This window comes from Alosa alosa, chromosome 20, assembly GCF_017589495.1.
Source record: "Alosa alosa isolate M-15738 ecotype Scorff River chromosome 20, AALO_Geno_1.1, whole genome shotgun sequence".
Taxonomy (NCBI): Eukaryota; Metazoa; Chordata; class Actinopteri; order Clupeiformes; family Clupeidae; genus Alosa; species Alosa alosa.
In genome coordinates this window covers 22,339,005-22,358,119 of record NC_063208.1, presented here as the reverse complement: position 1 = coordinate 22,358,119, position 19,115 = coordinate 22,339,005, and the positions used below count along the sequence as shown (strand labels likewise).

General features: G+C 41.6%; 1 long non-coding RNA gene across 1 annotated transcript in view; it reads left to right on the top strand.

The window, feature by feature from the left end:
• LOC125285527 overlaps window positions 1–11,676 on the top strand; it is a 31,529-nt gene extending 19,853 nt beyond the window's left edge. The window contains exon 5 of the long non-coding RNA XR_007192034.1: window positions 11,631–11,676. This is a non-coding gene — a long non-coding RNA (uncharacterized LOC125285527). The remainder of the gene's footprint in view (window positions 1–11,630) is intronic.
• The last annotated feature ends 7,439 nt before the right edge of the window (window positions 11,677–19,115 follow it).

The following is a 19,115-nucleotide window of genomic DNA, read 5'->3' as shown; positions in this document are numbered from 1 at the left end:
GCCTCCAAATCAGAGCTAGTGAGCGGAGCTGAGCAGTGCAAATATCTCGATTCTCGTTCAAGAATCAGTCAAATCGCCCCAACCGCCCCCCGCCGCGGTGCAACCCACTGGCGAATATCGAAACCTGCAGAGGCCAGAAGCTTCCACAGGTCATCCACAAGAGCTTTGGCTTCTTCTGGTGTTCGCAGACTCTGCAGGCAGTTGTCGACATAAAAACACTGCTGAACTGAGAATCTCACCCTATCACCTTCATGGGTATGATCGACAACATGGCGCTGCAGAGCATAAGTCGCGCAACACGGACTACAGGTAGTCCCAAAGGGTAACACCAGCCATTCATACACTCTGGGGGATTGATCCACCTTCAGGTCCCGCCACACGAAACACAATAGGGGACAATCACTTGGGAGCAGGCACACCAGGTGAAACATTCCTTTGATATCTCCACTCACCGCCACTGGATGTTCCCGAAATCTTAACAGTACTCCTAGGAGTGAGGCTCCCAGTGTAGGACCTGGCAGGAGGTACTGGTTTAAACTGGCCTTGCGTCTGGTGGGAACAATTAAAGACAATGCGGTACTTGTTGTTATGGCTGACCAGATGATGGGGAATATACCAGCATTCACCATCTGGGTTTGTCTCCTCTTGAACTTCTTGCACAATTCCTGCCTTTATTAGCTTCTCCATCTCCATCTTATAGGCTTCAGCTCGCAGGGGATCCTTCATTAGACGCCTTTCCGTACTGCGCAGGTTAGGCATTACTGACTCCTTAGAGACATTCAGATGCGGCATGTTGCTGTGACGCAGTAAAGGCGTTGCATATCGAAGGACACCTTCAACCTCAGTGCGAACAGTCGCGAACAGTGTGCGGCCAGCAGTTTAAGCGCCTCTTGATCTTGTTTGGACCTGGTCACCTCTTTCTCCTTTCTATGTGGCACAGTGTCCAACTGCCAAAGTCTCTGAACATGTTTGAACAACTCATCAGCTTGTTGGGTCATGGCTGAAGTGAACAGACATTGCTGTGCAGGAACTGGCCGCCCCATGAACTTGACAGGCCCCTGGAGAGCCCATCCCAGTCTGGTGTGAATGGTGGCAGGCCCACCTGGTGGACCAAGTCTGACTGGCTCAACAGGGGTGATCAGATGAGGCTGGTCAGATCCGATAAGGAGTAGTGGCTGAGCATCATTCAGAGGTTGGATAGGGAGACCAGTTAGGTGCCTATATTTCTTCCATAGATGCTCTAAAGGGTAAGAATGTTGCGCTAAACTGAGGCGCTCAGCTGTGAAGGCATTAGCTATTGAATAGCTCAGCTGAGGTTTGGCTGGTGGAGAAACTCTGAAAGACACCAAGAAACCATGCAGTAATTGAATGTCATCTTTGCTGCAGCTGGTAGAAGCATGGTCCTTTCTGACCCATTATCAAGTACTGCATAAGTATCCAAAGTCTGGCTTCCATAATGCACCAGAACAGGCACCACTTTCAACATGACTCGACTCCCAGTGGCCGGTCTGTCCAGGTAAAGTGTGCTGGAAGCAGGGCTAGTAGTGCACTGCTCTTCTTTACTTCTGGGGTTTGCGGCTGCTTTTACAGGTCTGGCATTTACCTCATGGAGGGCCTGAAGATGCCTTCCCTGACAGAGACCGCATGATTTTTTAAGATTGCACTGAGCAGCTTGATGGGATCTGGTGCAACGCCAGCAGCGCTTGTTGTCTTGAATCCACTTCTTCAACTGGTCTGTGGATAGCTTTGTTATGGCATTGCACTGGCTAAGGAAATGTTTTCATTATTATTACAGTAGGGACAGTAGGCCTTTTGATTTGAGTTTCCCAGTTCCTTGCTTCACAGGCTGCTGTTCACCATGTGAGTCTTCTGCAGAGGCACCAGCTCCGAGCAGTATATTAGTAGTTTGCTTACTTGGTTTATCTTTCGTGCCCTTGGACGGAGACATGGTGGTCAAAACTCTGGCACCATGATTCATAGTGCAGCCAATCTGATAACTCGTGCAAAGATGGTGTGGCTCCAGAATGTTGCAGTGTATAGCGGCGAAAGTCTGCCCGGTGTTCTGATGGGAGTTTGGTCAACAACCGTGCAACATGTGATCTGCACTGCAACTTGACATCTCATTCTGGCCCCAAGGTCTTTAACAGGCCCACCAGTGACTGAACCTGCAGGGCATACCTCTGAAATGCAGCAGTGTCCCCATGTCTCACATCGGGCTGCATCCAAGGACACTTGCTATTTTCCTCAAGGCCAGCTGGTGGGGCTGACCATATTTCTCATGAAGAGCAGCCATAGTGTCTGTGTATGGCGTTGGGGAATTCAGGTAAGCATCTGCTATTAGCCGGGCCTCATCCAACTTCAAATGGTCCACTAATATTTGATATTTGAACAGTTCAGTTGCATCCAGTGGTAGCAGGTTTTCCAGGGCTATCCGGAGCCGGGCGAACTCACTGGGGTCTGGTCGATGAATTTCGGGATAGTAGGTTTAGGACCTCTATAGGTGACTTCAGTAGCTGGTGTATGATTAGGATAAGGTGAGGGTAATGGCGGAGCATGCCTATCTGGTCTCACAGATGCTGGTTGAGGAACACAAGATGGTAATTGCTGCCTGACACTGCTTGGAGATGAAGACTGGGGAGCAGCTGGAAGCTGGAACTGCGGTGCAGCAGCTTGTTGGGCCGGCTTTGGCCACACAGGTTGTGGTGCAGCATATCCTTGGGCTGGGGTAGTGGATGAATAAGGGGAATATTGTTCCCTGACTGAGGCCCATAATGATGAGGAAAATGTCTTAATGGAGGGTGGTCCCTGGTGGCAGCTCCCTGGTCCTCTAACTCCAAACTATGACAGTATACATGAAAGCCCCCATCGGGCTTTGGATAACGTGGAGTGTCAGGTACATACTCTCTCTCATTTGGTGCTATCCTTGATTGCGTATAACCCTGTGCTGAGGGGAAAGGTGGAGGTACTCTGGATGCTTGTTGTGGCACATAGGGGCTATGACTCATGTCTGGGTAATAGCCGGTACTGATATCAACCTTCAATGCACGGGCCACATCAATCATTTCTCTTATGTCTGTACGAACTTCTCTAAGTGCCATCAGGTCAGCCTGCAGAGCATGCTGGGCTTGTAGCAGTCTAGCATTCTCTTGTTGAACGGCCCTGATCCTGTCTTGTGTGTGATACTCTGGATACATTAGTGTTAATTTCGTCAGACGAGACGAGAGGAAATATGTTCGTCAACGACCTTTTTTTTCATGACTAAGACGAGACGATGACGAGACGTCAGTAATGTCCTGAAACACTGACTAAGACTATCTTAAGATGCATTATTGTTTTCTAAAAAAGTGGACTAAAATGTTTTGCATGAAATAAAAACTAAGATAAAATCTCCCTTCATGTTTCACAAAATGAGAAGACAGAATATCTAGCTGTTACGTTTTCAAAACCTCGAAGTTGCAATGTAGTCTGTAGTGCTGCTGCAACCCTGTAGCTGCAACAAAACTACATGGAACAAGAACACTGGAGATTTTCTGCCAGAGTTAGCAAGCTAACTACCTAAGCTTTATGCCAATGCTACATACCCAGAAGTTGACGCTTACTCATACAAATTAACATCCCCCAGAATGTCCATACGAAAATGTTCAGCATGTAATGTCAACTATTCATCTAGTTAGACTGATGATGCAAAGTTTGCTAGCAAGTGGCTAATATAGAAAGTTCGCTAGCAAGTTAGCTATGGCTAAGATGGAGAGTCTGTTTGGGAATGTGTTGTGTTTGTTAGCATATATCGCCATCTAGCTGAGTAAAACATTAATACATTGGCCCCACGACAGTGTTTCTCAAACTATTTCAGTTTCAGGACCACTTAACTAACCCTAGCTAAAAAAAAAAAAAAAGATTAGACCTACTTCAACAGTAGCCTATAATTAGTCTATAGGCCTACTCACTAAACCACCTTGCTTATTGTCTTTGCACTTTGCTTATTGTGTCAGAGGATTCATTCTGTATGATTTAAACTGGCATATCTTACATAGACAGTGTTGCAGAACTGTTTGGATTTAACTACAAGTTATTTGGCAAACAACTCATCTATATTATATTTTACCACGCCTGCTTTCGCGGACCACTTGGTGATCGGACCACACTTTGAGAAACACTGGTCTACGAATATGACAGTGGTCCAGTCAAATCTTTTACTGTCTATGGTCAAATCCCAGCCGAGCTATAACTGTAGCTTGACTTACCTGTGCATGTAAACATACGGACTGACAAAAAATCAGAATGAGTAATTATAACAGACGAAGTAGCCCTGTGGACACACAATATTGTTGGAAAATTGAGATGTGTGAAACACTATTTGACTCAAATGGTAATCAGAAATAATTTGTTTTAAAAAAAAAAAGACTAAAATGTGTTGACTAAAACTGACTAAGACTAAGATACCTTTAGTTTTCTTTTTGACTAAAACTAGACTAAAATGACGAGACTTTTAGTCGACTAAAACTTGACTAACAAAAATGATATTTGAATGACTAAATATGACAAAGACTAAAAAGGACATTTCGTCAGAAGACTAAGACTATGACTAAATTAAAAATAGGTGACAAAATTAACACTAGGATACATCCCCAGTTGGGGTGATGAAGCATTCTCTGTGGCAAACTCACCAGGACCTCTCCCAACTCGTGGTGGGGCTAGCTGTGGTACCTCATGCTGAGCAGCATCCCCACGGGTCTTTCTTGGGTCAATCTGTGGTAAGTCAGGAGGGACAAAAGTCTCTACAATTTCGCTAGCAGACAACAATAGAAAGGAGATGCTAACACACTGCAAGAAAACACTGCTTTATGCATTTAATCTCCGTCTGTTAATCACGCATTTCTCCCGAACCTCCACGATTATAATTAAATTACTGCCTGCACATTTACCTCGCGGTTACCATCATCATTCACAATAGCACTTTAGAACATTCATTACTTACATTATGTCATGCACTAGCACTCGTGGCAACTTCAATATTACGAACAGGAAATTTCTCTGTGTAAACCTTTCTCTGCGTAAAACTGACCACACTAACGTTCCCCTTCTTCTTCACTGTCTGAACTATTTTGCGGAGAATTCCTGCGCAATGAACATGTGACTCGGCATCTACCAACGGGTCATGGCTACGTATTAAAAACATAGTCACACAATTTACACATAATAAATGAACATATTAATAGAAATTAGGAACCATAATTATAATGCTAATATTAACTAGAAAATGTAATTTCGAGGAAATTACCAGTGCATGAAAATATAAATATACTGTATATTAACATAAATTGCAAAACAAACTTTTATTTGGAAACAGTTGGCAGGAGTCATAGTTGATAACAACTGACAGTTGAAATGTCTAAACAGTTAAATAGTTGAGTAGTTTAAATAGTTAAATTATTTAATAGTGAATTATTGTAGTGAGGACATTTATTTTGAAACAGTTGTGGGCAGAGGAAATAGGAACAGAATCTGTAGTCTTAATAGAGCCAGATTGTATGCTTAAAGCCTGAGACAGAGTATATAGTTTAAAAGTTGAATTTAGATAGTGTAATGGATGTTGATAGGCAGATTGTTTAATGGGTGGATGAGTGAATGGTTTGAAGAGGATGAATGGATAGAAAGTTGGATGGAATGTGCCTTATATCCTTGTAGAATGGAGAGACACAGAGAAAGTTGGCCTAGTTAAGCAGAAAGCAGTTGATACAGGTGTAACTGGCCCTTTGATGGGTCCTAGTAGTGAGCATCTGGAAGTTGATACAGGTGCAAATCAAGTTAATTAGCCCATTGTGATGTCATCAGCCCATGTTAAGTCTATGGGGAAAAATAAGCTTGTTTTTTATTAATATCTCAACAAGTATAAAGTTTACAAAAGTGAAAAATACATTCCCCACGTGTCCTTTTCAAGAACTACGTTACAAAGTTTCAACGAAGTTTCTACGTTAAACGGTTGAATTAGACGCAGAAATTTGGTGGGAAGAAGAAGAAGAAGAAGACTTCGGATAACAGAACAGTGCATTTTCATGCATTGTAACTAGATTAGTCCAAGGAGCCTTTTCTACAGGTATACTGTCAAACATTCTGTCATTGTATTTGACTTTACTTTCTAAATAACATGCCTTTTCTGGGCAGACAATATTCGCAACTTCCAGCATGAGAGTTCACTTTCAGTCTTTCAGAAACTCTTCCTCATTTAAATTCCCATTGCTTCGCCTTCGCCTACTATATTATAACTTCACTACACACTCCACAGCTTATACCTTCATGGCTGCGTGCGTCACATTCTCTTCTGGCTCTTGGAAAAAGTTCAACGGAAAGACTTCAAACTTCCAAGTTATGATGCTTTTCCCTCCATCTCGCTGGCTACTCTTCTGCATGTTTGGTGGTGTAATGGGGCTTTACATTTTTTCTCGGACTGATTGTTGCCTCCGTAACCACTACAAAGAAGGAATCACATTCTCCCCTTTACTTGAAACTGATGCACCTGGTCAGCATATCCAGATTGTCATGTTTACTTACATTTATAGTTTAGTGGTACTGTAGCCTGTATTTGCTTTCCCCTGGTTTTCCCTTCTGATTATTTTGGTTGGCAAACCCACAGCAATATAAACTGACACAATTGAAGTTATGCAATCTGCTAGCATTAATTGAATATTCATACCTCCATCATCAAGTTTGCAGATAACACAGTGATCTTGGGCCTGATTAGTAACAACAATGAAAAGCTCTACTTGGATCAGGTTGATGAGGTGACAGTGGTGTCAATCTAACAGCTTGACACTGAATTGTCAATAAAACCAAGGAAATGGTAGTGGATTACAGAAGGCAGCAGCAGAACTACAGTTACACCCCACTAATGATCAGCGGGCAACCTGTAGAGAGAGTCACAAGTTTTAAATACCTTGGTGTCCACATTACTGAAGACTTAACATGGACTGTTAACACTCAATATGTTCTAAAGAAGTCCAGACAACGACTCTACTTCCTTCGTCAGCTAAGGAAATTCAAAGTTTCTACATCCATCATGAAGGCCTTCTACACTTCAGCGGTTGAGAGTGTTCTAACTGGTAGCATCATCACCTGGTATGGGAACTCCACAGTTAGAGATTGTAGTACTCTGCAGAGAGTAGTGCGCTCAGCTGAACGTACTATAAGAACTCAACTCCCTGCTCTACAAGATATCTATTCCAGAAGAGTACTCCTAACAGCCCAAAAGATTCTGAAGGACTCTTCTCATCCTAACAATGGATTATTCCTACCGCTGAAATCAAGAAGACGCCTATGTAGTCACAAAGCCAGAACTGAGAGACTTTTTATCCCCAGGCCATCCGAACTCTGAACTCACACTATACTGACTTTGCACACATTCACTCCTCAGCACTCAAGACCCCCCCCCACACACACACACCTACATGACTTTTAGCACTTTTACATCCCTCTCCCTATGCTACAGACCTTTTATTTATTTTCTTATTTCATCACCCGTCAAAACACACACACACACACACACACACACACACACACACATATCTGACTTTCTCCAACTTTTGCATATCTCCATAGAACTTTTTATTTATTATTTTTGATTTCTCCTCCATCTATCTACCCATGTCCTTGATTGCCTAGCCTTTCTGCCAATGGCAACGGAGTTTGTGCTTGGAACTTCATTCAAAAGTGAAAGCAGACGGTTGATCAGCTGTGTTCTAAAGAATGTTTGATTCAAGTTCAGCGTGTGTTGCAAACTATTTGTTTCTCAGCAAAAGCCACATTTAAAACGGTAACAAATAAGTGTAAAGAGACATCATGGAGTTTATTTTTTCGTTTTGGCAAGTAGTCGGATATAAAAGCGGGATAATGTATAGAACGCCGGTCATCATGGGAAAATAAGTCCCTTCAGGGCTTAACGAAACAAGACCCCTGGCTGCCGCGTCCGGGGTCGCCTCTGTCGGACTTATTTTCCCCATAATGACCGGCGTTCTATACATTATCCCTTACATATTGTTCTATTGTATTTAAAGTTGATTTTTCAAGAAAAATCACTTTTCACTACTATCTTGCTTCATGTCCCTTCATTTGTCAAAAATGTTTTTTTAACCTAACATATACACTTTAAGCTAACAGGAAAAAAAAATGCAAGATTGATGTGCAGGCTGAATCTCTTTACAAATGTAAATAAGCAAGGGGCTGTACAAAACTCATGGGCCACTAGTTTCAGACCATAGGTAGAGACCAAAATGTATGATTGTCACAAAAAAGACCCAAGCCACCCAAGACAGTTGTCTGTTTTGTGTCTTGCCATATTGTATTTCATGGTCTGGTCACACATTTTACCGTGGTCGTATTCTGACTGCCTTTGAACAAAGGGGTAATATATTGGGCATCCATGTGTAAAATGGATACTTTATACCTCCACAAGTGCAGTTGTGCAGATCAGTGGACTTGCATTACTCTTGAAATGTTGGTATTGATCTTCAATTTAACAATGGGAACCATAATGTGAAATATTACCATAAAAATGTCTTGCACACATTTTACTGTGATATTGTGTCCATCACTGTGATCTGACGTAATAACAAATAATCAAAGTGTTCTCCTCTTCACTGGACAGATGCCTCTTGCATGTTCTCCTAAACTTCCCCCCAGCTCAAAAGTCTCTGTCACCCGTTATTAAGTCAGTAATTTGACTAATTTATGTATCAGGACCATCTGTGCTCCTTCCGGATAAAGGGAGTCAACCCAGAGACAGTCACTCAGGCTGATTTCATCTGGCCCCTGTGACAAGCCACCAATCACCAGAGGAAGGTCAGATCCCACAGGATGGAGCCCCATGCCGTAAAACATCCTAAATCTGACACTGTGGCTTTGTAGAAAGGTCAGGCTCCTGTTACTCCCCCACCCCAACTCAATCTGCACCCCACCCTCCCGAAACCCCCTTGATGCTGCCCTGCCCTGTGTAAATGAAATCACCTAAACAGCCTCAATCACTCCAGCCAAGTGTGGCATTTCATCTCATCATATTTATGGTGGACCCTCCCAACCAATGTTTTACATTCAGAGTCAACTGCAACTTTAACAGTCACACCGTCACTTCCCAGCACAAAACCGTCCGGTCCCTGTCATGATGTGAGCACAAGATAAATTGCATAGAACTTCCATACTTAAAAGAGCTTGGATTTTTTTCACTCCTTTTTTTACGACTTAAAGAGTGTAACATTTATGACCACATCCTGTTGCAAATCATGCTGGAAATGTCAGCTGTGCTCAGGAGTCCATAAAGATCTGCAATGTGGGTTGAGAAGTGAGTCGAACATGATTGTTTGAACAGATATTGCAAAAGGGTTACACTGCTGCCAAGGCTGTCCTCTGTGCATCTGTAGCCTGCCAGTGTGTGGAATGGGCCTCACTGACACCAGACCCTTCTCAATTGAGGATGGGTCTGGAAAAGGTTCTTTGACTTACAACTTCTAGCAGGGGCATAACTTAAAACTCAAAATTAAATTTAAATTGGTGCATTAAACTTTTACCAATTTTTTTCAGAAGTGTAGCAATCTTGTAAACAAAGGTTTTAAATGCAGTTTACTCAATTCCAAAGAAATACACGTCCATGCCGGATTAGTGATTGTATTTGCGTGCCTGTGTTTTAGGGACATTGGAAATGGGCTTCAGTGGCCTCTTGGCCAGACGGACCTGCAGAGCAAATCACAAATTTGCCGAAGGTTGGAATGGGTGTTCCATGTGGCCCTCTGCATTGATCTGTGTTACGGCTCCTACACACAGCTGCGTGCATTGCATTGCTGGAGACGCATCCCATTCACTTTACATGGGCTCACGTCATCCGTTGCCAAACTGAATTGTGGGTCCGTCGCGTCGCGTTTCTCCCGTCGCTCGCAGAGAAGTTCAGCTGTTGCTGCACCGACAGACGGCACCGGCCAATCAAGCCAATCTATGGACGGCACCAATCAATCACATTACGGTTTTACTTCAAGTCATTTGCATAGCTACCGTCGGGAACACCCACTGGCATGCATTGACGGAACGCAACTGTGTGTAGGAGCTGTTAGTCTGAGACCTGTGCGGTTCCACCTGCCAGTCCCACTGGCCTTACAATGCCCATTACCCACACCTTTTATCACCTTGCCACCTCAGTTAGGAGCTCCAGGGGCGCAGGGGGAGAGGGCACCTGGTATACATCAGGAAACACATTCACATCCAAAACTGTGTCTACTGGACAACCAAGCAATGTGCATGTAATTGGACATTTAGTCTAGTCCACAGAATTCCTTGGCATGTAGAGACAAAATATGCATGATAACAGTTAAAGTCAGTGGTGTAGTCTACGTAGAACACAGGTATACACCGTATACTCACCTCAAAATGTTGGTTATTTCAGTATACCCACCTAAAATGTTCAGTATACCCACTTAAAATTCATTTTTCAATATTTAGGAAAACATGCCAGTGAATTTCGCTAGGTAGGCTTCCCCGACCCCGAGCTGCCAGGTTAAAGCAGCAGCACAGCAGCGTTCCAGGTTTTTAGTTGGGGACGACAAGGATGGCCAGGCGCAAAGGACTGCAAGCCCTTCGGAACTTTTTTAAGGTTGCCCGACCTGACGTTTCCGAAGGTAGCTGCTAAGAGTCAAAAACATAATTCACGCTTTTTATGAGACTTGTATTGCTACCAAGTTACCCTTCTAGGTTGTTTAATTTGTGGACATAACACAGGCTAGTCATGCTGTAGTCTAGCTTTCGTTCTTCTCTCAATACTAGCAAGCTAACGTACTCTGATCCACGTTACCCTACTTAGTTTTAATTTCTGGACGTTTGTTTATCTGGGATTCTTCTTTGGGAATAACTCCTAATCGCCATGTCTGTCTGTAAACGGTCTACATGATGTGTACTGTGGCTGTCTGGATTAAGTATCTATCATGAACTTTATTTACTAGCCAGAACCATGCTATCTCCATGGTATGCATGGATGGAGAGATATATTATCTGTACTTATGGGTAATAACATTATCTACCACACTGTTTTTTTTTTTATCTGATGTATTTTATTGAGCATTTATAATACAGATACATTCATTGATACATTTCAGGCTCTTTTTTGTTTACAAGTGTGTTCATAAAATGTAAAAGGATATTGTATTTTGATAAAAAAAACAGAAAAAAACAAACAAACAGACAAAACAGACAATGTACCACAAAGAACATACTAGGTTGACTAGGACCCTTCTCCCTCTTCCCAACCCCTGAAGACCCTACTCTTAACCATATCAGTGTTGCTTACTACATATTAAGAGACGGGATTTTGCATTTATCTAGCACACTGTTACTGCAATACAATGCCAGATGCAAAAACCTTTAGTGCATGTAATGAGTTTAAATGAGTTAAAACAGGCTATATTTCTATTGATCAACATTTAAAAATCAGCTAATCTAATTTTGTTTGGGCTTGACTTGCTGTAGGCCTACTCGATAGTAACATTTTTGATTGTCATAGATGAAAAATGCTTAAAATTGGCCTATTTTTGTCATAGCTTTTAGAGGGCTTTGCATCTGAACTCATATGAAACAGAGTTGTTCATTGTTTTCTCTAGATGGCAGTGGCAGTCAGCAACAAGGTGCAAGGGGAGCTGGGGGACCTTGACACTGAGATGGTGGACCAGCAGGAGCAAGCAGGAACTTCAAGGGCTGGAGAGGGTATTTGATGATTATTTACTATTGGTTTTATTTTTCATTTATGAAATAAATTGACATGTCGAAGACACACAACCTGTCTCAAGGTGTGATGGTGTTCTGCTGCTTTAAAACAATCACTCTGTTAGGCCTTGCTCTATGAGAGATGAGTACAAAGATTAAGTGCCACATGGAGTTCCATTGCCTTTGAGATACACAGCACACAGCTGTCCCTCACGCATGCAAGGGGCAGGTGAGTGCAAATCTGCGACCCCCACAAACATTTTTGTCCCTTAATATTGGTCCCGAGGGGTCGAGTCCCGTCCCCTAGTTTGGTAACCACTGAGCCCATGACTGGCCAAATATACAGTATGCCCACCTCAAAAAAGTAGACTACACCACTGGTTCAAGTGGACACATCTCACAATGCTTGTTAGCTCCAAGACTGGAGCAAATCATTCTTAGCATTATAATGTGTTTATACCATGAAGATGTGATGTTGGGATTGTAAAGTTAAGGATATAAAGGGATTCTTTTTTTTTCTTCTCACATGACTCTTCTTTCTTCGGCCATCAAACATACAGCGGGAGACACTTGTTATAAACCTTCTGTCATCCAACAATCAGTAATTGGAGACATTTAATGGATTTTGTGTTCTGATTACCCCGTTTCAATTTGGTTAAAAGCTGTACAATAATCAATTAAGGAACTGAACACGAAGCTACTGAGTCACAGACAAACCACATAATTAGTTGGTATCAAATGCGCTCAAATAGGGAATTAAGACAGACAACATTATTGGAATGCAGTAATTGCTTAAGTGGAAGTACCACATAACAGACAATGATTATTCTCTATATTCATATTGATCTCCTGTCATCTACACAATGGTGAACACATTATTTAAATTCTGCCTTTTTTATTTCTTGAATGTCTCCCATCTATTTTTGTTTTACTCTGAATTTGTAAGCTAAAGTGGGTATTGCACTGTATGCAAATGTAGTCTGCGGTAATTAAATTCACAGACAATTTTTCAAGTTCACATTTTTTGGCATATTGTCAGAGCTGGTTCATTGACATTGCAATTTTTGTTGTTTTTCTTTCTCCATAGTCGTCTTGAACTGTTCATGATCTAGATGGACAAATAAGACATATTCTTCTTAATGAAGCTGAGTAAGCAGGCTGCTATTCAAACCATTTATTTAAACCAGAGACTTTCTAATGTGGAGACACAGCACTCAAAAAATCCTCCATAGAAATGCATGGGGTTAGTTTGTAGCGCCAATATGGCCGTTGTCTACACATCCCACCCCTTCCTAGGAAAAAAATTACATGTGAAAACATTGAGCCAATCATAAGGTGTGTTGTGAAGACATCGTGCCAATCATGTGTTGTGAACTTGCCGCTGGAACAAGGTTGGTGTCATGAAGCCTTGCGCACGCGCATTTCTGCCGAATAGGATGCCCGACGAGTGCCCAAAAAGCGTTGCAATAAGGCCGCCGAGTGAAGGGACTTGCCTAGAAGGACTTTGTTTAAACTCAGTCCCTCTCTGTTTTCACGCATAAAGAACCGGGATAATGCAACATGGTCTCATTAGCCAGCGGGGGTGCTAAAGAGAAACGTTTAGACATTGTTTACTACAGTTAGGTCTGGTCGAACTAAATCGTAGCAGTATGAATAGTGCCTATATCTCGCTATGTTTTCCAAAATATAAGGGCACAAACATATCATCAGGCCATAAAGACCTCAGCTTCTATAATGGGAATAGGCTTTAAAATATGTTGGACCTTTCTGGGTTCTTCTGTGTTTTAGGTTGTTGAGTAGCAAAGGTTTTCACTAAAGCTATTATTCACTGGATTGCCATATGCATGAGTGACAATCTATTAACAATAGAACATTGAGTTTTACGTCAGCACCACAACTGTACTGTATGTGTGGTCAATATGACACATGAGCGTAGAATATTAATTTGCACAGGTTAAATGACTGAACATAATTTTCTCGCTGGGAGGTAATGTCAGCTGTCAGAAAGAAGAGGGAGATTCATGATAATAATGATACAGTAGCTGTAGCTGTTGGCCTACATGTGCATTTTCACATCATCAATTCTGTCAGGAGGCCTGGACTGAACCAGTTGATTACTTTTATGTTAAATATTCCTGAGGTAACAGATTGTTGAGATTTCTATTAGGAAGCCTTGTATATCATGTATTGAGTTAAATAGCACAGTTGCTCTTACACACTATGCCGAGTTGCATAGTGGATTTAACAATTGGGGAAAAAGAAAACGCTTACATTCTCTTGTGGCTGGTGTCTATATTTTTACTCCTTTGACGTGGAGAACTGTCTCTGGCTGCATTCCACCTGACAAATGACAAGCTCAGGGACCAGCAGGACAGTGATGCAATACTCTGTCACAGCCTGTCAATGCAGCACTCCTCGTCATCGTTTCATCATATTTTAATGTGGACAAAAGTTTCAAAGGCTCGCTTTGCATTTAGCTTCACGTGATAAAAAGAACATGTGAGCAAGCTTGGAAGATAGACCCGTCACTGTGAGCTCTACGGCTCTCAGTAATCGCCCAGCTGAGACACTGGCCGGTGGACAAACGAATGACCTTTTCATGAAGATTATATACTTACTTCTCCTGCCTCCTGGGCTTTTGCTGTGTGACCACAGCTGTGTGTGATTGATACACCTGGTTAGCCATGATGGATACGGCAGATACCGTGTGATTGTCAGAGACTGGGGTGCCTGATGGATGCCAGTGGTTAAACGTGATCGATTGGAGTTTGGTCATGACTGAATTCAAGCGATGCGGCTTGCCTCGATACAATGTTCATGTTGGAGTGAGTAAAGGGTGGGGGTGGTAAAAGATAGAAGCAAATAAATTGAAAGAAAGAATAATTTAGAGAGAGACTGGAGGAATTTGTTTGATACCAGATAATTGACAGAAGTCATGTACTGTAGCTTTTAATAAGCTAATAAAAAGGTATACTGCACTCATTTTAAAGGCAGTACATCAATTGCCATTTTTGTGCATACTTTATTATGACTCTGGTTATTTTTAATAATCGTAATAAGGCCATAACTGTCTCTTCCATTCTTCTATTAGATTAGAAAACACTATTGCAGAAGTTAAACGGCATGATTGACACATTATTTCTCCCACTTGTTAATAGGCAGATGGTGGCACGGTAATGCAGGGTTTTAATTCCGTTACTTGCTCTAATTTGATAATTTTATCCCCTAATTAATGCTGTTGGCTCTCTTCCTCTGGAACGGGCCGTTAGTCAGACATGTCTTCCCAGAGAAATATTAGGGGGGAATGGCTGTCATCACACTTTGCGAATTTCATTTGTCACCATGAAACACTATCAGGGGAGCTCAAGTACATGAAAGGCCAAGATTAAACTCCCTCAAGGGGACATAATTATTTAAAGGGCTGAGACACAGGGTCAGACAGGTAACTCGCCCATCTGAAATGCCTCCATGGTTACGTAAAGAATGGCTAAAGACAAGCTATTTTTTGAGCGGTTACTTTGCACAGATAACTTTTTTTTTCACAGCAATTTATATCAATGTGGTGGGCTGCATTAAAAGAGATCATGGAAGTGCATTAGCATTTCCCATGGTCAGCATTGCCCAGCCATTTGAAACTGACCTGAAATAGTCAATATTTATGACGAGCTTGTGCCCTTTTCACTGAAAATTTCACCTTGGTGTCTGAACTTTGCTACACTTGCCTGTACTGCAGTACACCACATATACACTCACAGTGCAGCTGTCTTCTGATGGTTATCGTAAAAGCACCAATTACCAACCCTTTCATTTGAAAATTCTAAAACAACAATGTTTTTTAATACTTCAAAATAACATTTGATAAATTAACCTTACATTTTTCAGTAGCCATTGGTGTGTAGATTTGAACGAAATCTAGTTTGGTTCTTACCGGGGGTTTTACTGCCTGAAATATCCGATTTTGTTTACCACGCTCGCTGTTTAGTGCTGCTGGGTGCTTATTTCCAACCTTTCTCACGGCACGTCAACGGTTAGACCGACAATTCTCGTCGCAAATTAAAATTCCGCTGGAGCTCTAAGCGGATTTGTACACCGAGCCTTACAACACTGTTTATAGCTCTTTGAGTCACGGTAAAATGTAATTTTTGGTACATAGCTAATTTAAAGCAACACCAAAGAGTTTTTTTGTACCTTAAAATAATGTTTCCAAAATTGTTTCAGTGGTTCATAAACTCGTAACAGGGTGAACGACAATTCTGCATTCGCATCGCGGCCCTCGATCGGCTAAAACCGCACTATGTAAGTTTGCCAGATCGGGTAGCAGATCTGTAGTTCGATGGAATGAGACATAAGAAACTACAGATTTGACTTGCATCTGATGTCGCAATACATCATACTTTTATAAGTCATGCAACATATTCTACCGTCTGTGGACATTGTTATTTGCAAAGCCGGTGTTGGATAAACAAATAGCGTACGTGCGACAAAGGGAAAGTTCTTTGGTGTTGCTTAAAATACAATTATGGTGTGGGCGCTTGCGTTTCTTTAGGAATCCGCCGTCTTGGTTTGTGTAGAAATGAATATTAAGTGACACATACACGTAAGAGGTCGGAATTAGGGGACGGCTGGTAATAGGTGACGTTCCTATATCTGGTTTCTTGAACATGGCAATGAGTTCACTGTACTCAAATGATCTCCACACATTGTGAATGTGCAGCCAACTAATCTGCAGCAAGTGTGTGATGTCATTGGACCAAAATCTGTGAGGAATGTTTCCAGCGCCATGTTGAATCTGTGCCACCAAGTTTTAAGGCAGCTCTGAAGGCAAAGGTGTAGCTAATGAAGTGTCCAGGGAGTAGCCTGTCATTTGTGCTGGTTATTGTGGTTTACCTTCTCCCTGCTACTCTACCCTGATGGAAGATGAATTGAGGATTATTCTGGCCATGATCGGGTATAAATAATGCCAAAGTAGCAACTACATCCTAGCCAGTCCTAGCAGCGAGTCTGCTGCTCTCTACTGCTGAGTATTAGCTTGCACTACCTTGAGGAAAAGCCTAGTAATAATTCAGAGCTTATTTTCTCCTGAACTGCAGCACCTGTTTTTGTGATTTTATTGAAAACCTACTGTACAGCACTCTTCTCTCCAACTCAGTAAAATTATTTAGATATCGAACAGGTCCTTTTGACCGAACGCTTCATAAGTAATCCTGCTTATTGTTTGGCATTTGTGAGATATGAGCGTATGAATACTTAGTGTGTCTGCAGGTGGGTATGAGAGAGAGGTAGAGAGAGAGAGTATTCATCATGAATGTGTATTGTCATGAATTTGAAATTATCACAGTTTCCAACTGGCAATGAGGCAGTTCCAAAGGCAATGAGGAATAAAATAAGTGTCAACTCCAGAGCAAGAGCAGCCTGAGATTTTAATAATTCAAAACATCACAAGTTAAAGAAGGATTAGAATGAATGAATTTGTTACATTTATTTGGATTATTTGTTGATCCATAAATTATAGAATGTATATTATAGGTTTGAGTCCTGACTGCAGTCTCATGGCCTTTATTCAAAATCACTCTTCACTTGATGACTAGTGGTCACTTCTTAATCCTGGCTTCTGTCCATAGGTGAGGAGCATAGCATGGTGGAGGCCTGCAGCCTGTACTCACTGCAGCACAGCAGACCAATCTATGTGATGGCTCTAGTTCTTTTAAACCAGGGCATCAGCAACAATTAAACTTTTTGGAAGCTAGCCCATATATTGCCTGTAATATTATCTGTATATGCCTGTATATTATCACCTTGATGGTAATAATATTGTGTATGTACAATGTTGTAATGTTGGAACAGGATGCAGATGTCAATCAGTTACCTAGTGAAACAAGGCTGGAATGAAAATAAAAGAATTTGCAGAAAAGTACTTAGCCTTTACATTTTGTTTGTGTACTTGTGCAAATACTACACACCTTTTGACTATAAAACCCATTTTTGTGAAAAGGAGGAGAGCTGAGTAGGGTTAATGGCATTAGAAGTCCATAACCTGACATTTACGACCAACAACTTACGATGGGCATTTTCCCATTTTAATGGCCATTTTTATGTCAGGCATCTCATAAAAATGTGGGTCAGATTGTGTTCTATTGTGTCATAAAAGGTCATAATACGACAAAATCACAAACCATTTTAATCACAAACTGTTTAAGGTCAAGATACACGTCCCACGGCATTCTAACATTTCATATGATGGCATGAAGTTATTTCATTGTGCTCCAGCCTCACTTAAAACTAATTGTGGTATCAATTCCACACAGCTGACAATCTGGAACAGTTGGAGTGGCAGTAAATTCAGCCTCAGTCATCTTCATCTTGTTGGGTAGGGTCTTTTGATGCCCGTGAACAGACAGACAGATCAAATTGAAAAAAAGAAACAAAGGAAGAATGGAGGGGGTGGTGGTGTTGGGGTTGGAGGTGGGGGTCCCCCCTTCTAGCACATAAACAGAAAGCCTCATGAGTGTATGACAAGTCAATCCCCTCAGTGTACACCCTTCATCTGGACCTCCTCCTCATCCTCCTCCTCTGCCATCTGAAAGGTCTCAGATTGACATCACACGGAGCCGAGGCATCTCAGACGAGACCTCCAGTGGTTTTGGGAGAGAGGCCAACTCTCCAGTGAGTATGTGTCTCTTTTTTTTTTATTTAGACAAAAAAAAGAAAAGTCAATACCATGAAATAAATATGAGGAAAGAAAAGCCAAGAAAAGAAGCACAGAAGCTTTGGAAGGCAGCAAAAAAAAAAATGACATTTTTTTTTTTCAGATTCACACTTTTCTGAATCTTTAAAATGATTTTTAAAGACGTGTATTTTTCGGTGTTGTCTGGTATATCCAAAAATTATGTGAGAGGGTATGTTAATGCTGATGAGTCTTTTTTCATTGGGTCAACAAGATATCTCTTGGACCAAGGGCATTCACAGACACACAAAATCAAAGCTGGAATGAAAAGTACTTCAGCTCACCTCTGTACTTTTAGCACTTTGTGTGTAGTGTGCAGATTATTCTGGCATGAAGTTCATGATAAGGAAATCACAAGTAATACAACTTCTGCAAAGGTCAGAGTTCATCACTGATTGACCTTTCTAATACAATTTTGAAGGGCTGCAACTCGGTCTACTCACATACTTATCAGTAGTAGTAGTAGAAGAGAGGCAGGTGAAAATGTGGTCACAAATGAAACCCTACATTTACATTAGGCTACATTTAAGAAACTCTGGGGTAATAATGCACACTATTGCTATGGCAACTATATTCAGAACATAAGATCATATGTGTAATAGTTTTCCATTGGATCGCAATCATGCAGATGAGACATTGCAAATATCCTACACCCAAA